Below are 6,812 nucleotides of genomic sequence, written 5' to 3'. Positions count from 1 at the left end.
GTTACATTTATGATAAAGTAGATTAAACACAATTGTGTCGGCCTTGGCTCATAGTTCTTGTCTTTAAATGAACTTTGTCTGTGTGTGTTTCAGGTCCTGCACTCTCAAAGACTGAATGAACCAGCATTGCAGCCATGGGTCACTGTGAGCATCACAGGGAAGGTTGAAGCCGCCCGCTGCACCTGATGCTGCGGAGTCGGGGCGGTCTGCCTCCCCCCACCGCAGGGAAAAGGGTAACACCACCTGGGTCTGGGTGCAGTTCCCCCCTCCAGGGGCGGGGGCACCTAGACCCGGTTTGTAGAGTACGCTTGGGGAGTGTGATCGTGTGTACAACGTCTCTTTATGTCTGTCTCCACGTTGGTTGAGTGTGGAGTAAGTGCATATGAGAGCATGAGGGTGGGAATGGATGTTTGTATATGTGTGTGCCTGTATGTCTGTGTCTATATGTCAGGTTGGGTGTCAGGCGCCACCTCTCTGGGGACATCTCAGGCCCTCCAAGGTTTGGAGGCCTATCTCCCCCTACCACCACTTCCCCTGCCAGTGGCGGACCCCCTCAGACATCGGTGCGTTGGTGGTTCTTTGTGTCCGGGGATGGGCGTCCAGGTACACACCGGCTCACTCCTTGGCGGCCGCTTATCGGGGCCTGGAGCCTGGGGCTCGCTCGGGCCACTTCGGAGGTGGGGTGCCCCCGGCCTCTCGGCCTGGGGCTCGGTCACTCAGGCGCAGCTGGCTGCCGGCGGAGCTCACGGGCGCGTCACTGCAACTCCCCCTGGCTTCTGCTCCGCGGCTGCTGAGTGAGCCCTCATCTGGGACTCTCCTCAGCTCTTTCTGGGACAGTGGCGCAGCTGCTCCTCTGTTGGTCTTCCTTGGTCTCTTGTATTCTGGGGGCCTCTGGATGTCTGGAGTTTTGATCTCCTCCATACCTGCTTCACACCCTGGAGGACGGGGCTGTGGCCCCCCCACACCCTCTAGCAGATTATTACATGAAGGAACCTTTTAAAAAAAAAAAAACAAGCTCGTCCATGCTCACAGGTGTACACACGGGTGATCACACCCACAAACTACACCCTTTTTGGCTCCTACCTCAAAGCACACTGTGTTCTGTTGATCTTATGTGCTGCACAATAATGTTTAATATTTAGTATTTACTGTCATATTCCCATATATCATTGTGATGTTGTTTATTCTATTACTCTTGTTCTCTTCTGCTTGCTTTCTTTTTTCTTTCTCAGCAGGTGATCCAGGTGATTGATATATGCATTTTTTTTCTCTGCCCGTTCTGTTGGTTTTTGTCTTTTGCCCTTCTCCCCCGTCCCTCTTCTCAGCTGTTTCTCTTTCCCTCTTTCTTTCTCCCCTTCTTTCCCCCAGTCAAGTCTGTCCCATGTTCAGTAAGTGAAAATAAAATAAACAATAAAAGGTGAATCAAATGGACCATTACAGCAAGGCTGGGATGGTCAGTTTGGTAAAGTAAATCCGTTGGGCATCTTTCTTTGCCTTTAGACAACAATTCTGATGCAAAAGAGCCAAACGGGACAGGCAAAAAAAAAAACCAAAAAAAAGAAAAAAAAAAGAAGATCAAAGGATCATCGTGATGTCACAGGGACATCACATTCTCTGCCACACCCACCAAGTCTATAAATAGAGGAGGTCGTTTAACAGTTTACATCAGAAAGAGCCAGTTGTTTTAGACAAAGCTGACCTTTGCATTTAAATCATTCAGAGATTTAACTTTTTTGAGCTTTAAACCTCCAAAGAAATGTCACAGGGAACGTCGAATAATCCATCTGGAAGCAGAGATCAGTCAGACCCAGTACAGCGTACGGCAGTTGAAATTCTACAAATTGTTGTTAGTCAAAACTTAGACATCGCTGCATTAAACACACGCCTCACGGAAGAAAACAGACATCACAGGCAAGAGATCATTCAACTCAATAGAGACAACGCACAAGTCAATCGAGAAAACATAGAACTTGGGCAAGTGATCACACACCTCAGGCAACAGAACGAAGAACTGAGGCAAGAGAGAAGACGACTCTGTGAAGAGATCAGACAACTCAGGGAAAGGAACGAAGAACTCACAAATGTCGGAGGGTTCATTGTTCTTTCTGCAGCTGCTTTCTGGGTCGCCTCTAAGATTTTCGGCTGAAGCGAATGTCCCGCTCTGTGGGGTCATGATTATTGTCATGACCCCACAGAGCGGGGATGGCTTGCGTGTGCTTGCATGCACACGTCCCATCGACAATTGTGGACTGTGGTCCACATCCACAATTACAGCTGTAATTGTGGATGTGGACCAGTTACCCTTTAAAAACAGTAATGATGTTTTCCAGCCACAGTCCACCTTCATCCTGGCGTTGTTCCCGCTGGTGCAGGGTCCGCTCCTCAGCAAAGGTTTCTCCGTTTGGTTCTGTCCAAGGCGTCCTCAGGTGACGCGTTGATGGTCTTAATGTCTTCCTTGATTTTGTCCATCCACCGTTTTTTCGGTCTGCCTCGAGGCCGGCGCCGTCTGGGTCGATCCTTAATAGTCGTTTTTGCTGAGTTCTCATCGCTTCGAATCACGTGTCCATACCACCTCAGGCGGGATTCGAGCATCTTTTAAACTCGAGCCACAGTCCACCGACCTGTGTTCTCCTTTATGTTTGATTTTATTTTGCCCCTCACCTCCCAACCAGTCATGGCAGAAGACCGCCCCTCCCTGAGCCTGGTTCTGCCAGAGGTTTCTTCCTGTTAAAAGGGAGTTTTTCCTCTCCACCGTTGCCAGAGTGCTTGCTCATAGGGGATCATTTGATTGTTGGGTTGAATTTTTGGATTTCATTTCATTGGCTTGAACTGAAAAACCTAAAAATTCAGCTGAGGGGTTCACATAGTGGAGAGCACTACATTTGTTAACTGCACTTTGTTTATTTGTGGATTTTGTAGTTCTTCCTACTACAAAAACTACAAATGAAAACAAGGCAGTTAGCAGCAAATGAAAATAAATAAAACACATTAAAAAAATCTGCTACTGCTCTGTGTGTTTACTTTAGTGAACACTGTTTGTTTTTGTGTTAGAAGATTATAGATTGTCCTGACGTGTCCACAGACGTGTGGATTTGTGTGCTGCTGTGTTCACTTGTGTGTTTTTGTGCACTCAGGAGGACGGTACCTGTCTCGTCGTCATCTCGTAGACAAATATTTGACGACGTCTAGAAGAGAAGTCTGAGTCGCCGTCCAAACGTCTGCCTGCAGCACAACCTCCGTCTCTCAGCGCTCGGCATGCACGCTGACTAAGAGCCCTCAGGTGAACTTCTCTCACCTGCATAAACACTTTGCATCGGTTTCTCGGCTGCAGGTCCATGAAGGCACTTTTGGAGGAATGTTATGGTCTGACCATCATCCTTCAGCTCACTCTGAACTCGCTGAGCAGCTCTCTGGCGTCTCTGTGAGGACCTGCAGGAACACTTCTCCAGACTTCTTGAAGGACATTCAAAGCTCTTCTGCCTTCTGTTGATGATGTTGATGACTCCACACTGTTTATGTCCTGCTGAGCTTTGTGCTCTGGGAATGCCAGACCATGACTGATAGTGTTATTGTCACTGCTTATATCTGAAGTCCTGCTGGCAGAAATGCCCTTCAGTCAGAAAGGTTGATGGTCAGGATGAACCTGGACACTTCTTTGCACACGTGTGTCGTATCTTTTGAATGATAAGTGCTGACAGAGACAGACGTGAGTCTGTATTTATATTTCTTGCAGCCTGTTAGCACTGTACCTCCTGCCTTTCCAAACGGCTCTTCTGTGTTTCTGTCTCATCGTTCTGCTGATGAACATTTGTCGCCCACCGTGATCTCAGCACGTCGTCCTGGTTCTGGACAGCAGACGTGTGTTGATCTGAGTCCTGTGATTTCCAGTAGTGATTTATTCCCAAGACCAAATCAAATCGTCCTCTGCTGCCGTGTTGTTGCACAATAAAAACGATGCAGCTGTTAGAAACGGTCCGGCCCTGGTTATTGTCTCAGATACGACGCTCGTCTTATCCTGTCTGCTTCTGTCGGTTTCCTTCATTTACTTCTTGTTATTTTCCTAAAATGTGCTCCAGAGTGACAAAAATATCTGCTGGAGTTGATGCTGCCCTAAAACCTCTGTGACATCGTTGCACTCACTTGCTTGACTCAGTTGTGCGTTTTCTTGACTCAGTTGTGCGTTTGCTTGACTGAGTTGTGCGTTTGCTTGACTCAGTTGTGCGTTTTCTTGACTTTTGGCCTGTATTTGTATAGCGCTTTTACTTGTCCTTAATGGGGAGAGGCATAACATCTTTAGCTAACAGGTAGAACTGGGTTAATTTACTGTCATTGTCTTTGGCAAAAATAATTAAAAGTTAATTACTAAACTCTTACTGCCTATATTCTACTCAATAAAGTTCATCTTTTCTTATTCTGTTTTCATTCCTCCATTCTCTCTCTACAGTTTTTGAATTTACATACTGTAACGTACACGGCAGTTTTTTTCTGTACTTCTGCAACCTTTTCTTAGGTTTTCCTATAAGGTATTTGTAATTAATTAACATGAAATTTCCCCTTGTGGGACTAATAAAGGTACCTTATCTTTAAAAAAATTATTCTTTATTTGGCTTTACTGGATTCCCACTCAGGTAACTCGGCCATTATGCACTACCCAGTAAACAAAATGGCTGAACAGTATCTTAAATGTTTGAACATGAGCTAGTCATGCCATGTCACGTAATATTCATGTGCAGTGTAACAAGCTCACCTTATAGGGGTGTAAAGCATGAGGCGTATGAGGTGATTGTTTAAATTACAGCACTAGATGCCTGCAGCTGAAACGGTTTTCTGATCTGAACCTGACCCTACTGGTCACGTTTACGGTAATGTTACCAGATATGCCTTGTACTATAGGAAAACGGTGGTGGATCAGTGTGCAAAAAGCCCCCAAAAGAAACACACAGCTTCTTTAGCTCAAACACTGTCTGATCTCTCTCTTAGATACTGTGCTGTTCCATCTAGTTATTGGTTACTGAGAAATGTTTGGTTATTAATTTCTTAAGACAGTGCAGCTGTTCAGTGAGTAGGAAAATGCAAAACATGTTACTATAGCTGAATGCTGTGTAAAATACTAGTAATAAATCGAACTCCCATTTATGGCTTTTACTACTGTGGGGCTAAATAAAAAATTACAGACATAATGAAATCTGCTACAATTACAAAGCTTAAGTTTCAAACAATTGTTATTTATTAAGCATTTGTTTTGCTCTTTTTAAAATTACTTTTGCTAATAATGGACTCAATTTTATTATCAAGTTCAAAGACCTATTAAACTTTTAAATCATTAAATCCAGGAAATTAAATGCTCGTAAATGTACGAGACCCTCTTTATTTCGTGCTAACAATGAAGGTTTCATAGAAGATTCCATAGGAACTGCTTGGGGTCATTTTCGACCCCACTTGTGGAAGAGTGGGATAGTGATAAAAAAACTGCTTTTTTTTTTAATTAATGAAAAAATAAATAAAAATAGAAATGGCTTCATGTTACAAACATATTTTTTGAGGAGTACCTGGAATATGAATATATTACAACTTTTCATTTTAAATATTTTGAAGAAAAACAACCCGTGGGGTCATTTATGACTCCACGTGTGCATCTAAGGGTTAAAAGGAAAAAGCTGAAAATTTAAATAGTTAAAAGTTGAAATGTAAATAGTTGGTTTTTGTATTATATGATTTATTTATTAGATTTTATGTGGAGTGAATAAATAAAAGTTTATTTATGGTGCCTGCTAGAGACAAAGCACGTAAAAATTCCAAAACACGTAAAAACTTCATAGCACGTACAAAGGCTGTGTAATTTTTAAAAGTTTACGCACTTTGGAGTGCAGTTACGTAAAGTCACAGTTGTTGTACAAAATAAATGTGAAAAATGTTGTTTTGTGTACCCTCGTGATTTTTGAAATGGTTTTATTTACAAACTTGTTTTTGTTTGCGGTCAGCTTTAATATATTTGGTGTCGTATTGGCCGTCTGATAAATTGATTTTGTGACTGTTTTGCTACATTGGGCCCACCCAGTGCCAGAAATTAGCCAATTCAAACTAGAAGTAAGATGCAACTACAGAACCCACTGATAATGCATTTCCAACTTTTTAGCTCATGTTGTACCCACAAAAAACTTGAAAGATGGGGCCCGGGTGGATTTCTGTGTACTTTGCCTAGTTGGGGCCCATTTAGTTCCCAGATTTTACCAACATAACACCTATAAGGTGTCGGGATGAAATATTATTTTATATTCATAATCTATGTTACTATTCATAATCAGTATTATTACTGTGGCATCACTTATGATTCATCATTATTACTATTTCATTGACACATTTATTGAAACCGATGATGTTATATTAAAGTCTGTATTTCAGGTGTTGGTATAACTACACTATAATCTTATATACACATATATATTGCTTTTTGTGCTGAGTAAAGGGTTGAAGTTAATTAAGATAAGATAAGATAACCTTTATTAGTCCCACACGTGGGAAATTTGTTTTGTCACAGCAGGAAGTGGACAGTGCAAAAGTTATGACGCAAAAATTAGAATACAATAAGAATAAATACAGTACACAGCTGTACAGAATAGAATAAAATAATATACTATATACAGTAGAATAAAATAGAATAAAAATATACAATAAGATAAAAATAGAATACAAATACTATATACAACTGAGTAAAAATACAACGATGCCAGAAAAGATTATTGCACTTAGTGTTATTGCACATGTGTGGATGTGTGTGTTTGTTCAGTTAAAGTCTTTGTTGTGGAGTCTGA

Source organism: Astatotilapia calliptera, chromosome 17, assembly GCF_900246225.1.
Source record: "Astatotilapia calliptera chromosome 17, fAstCal1.2, whole genome shotgun sequence".
In the NCBI taxonomy this organism is placed as follows: Eukaryota; Metazoa; Chordata; class Actinopteri; order Cichliformes; family Cichlidae; genus Astatotilapia; species Astatotilapia calliptera.
Note: the sequence above shows the minus strand (reverse complement) of the source record.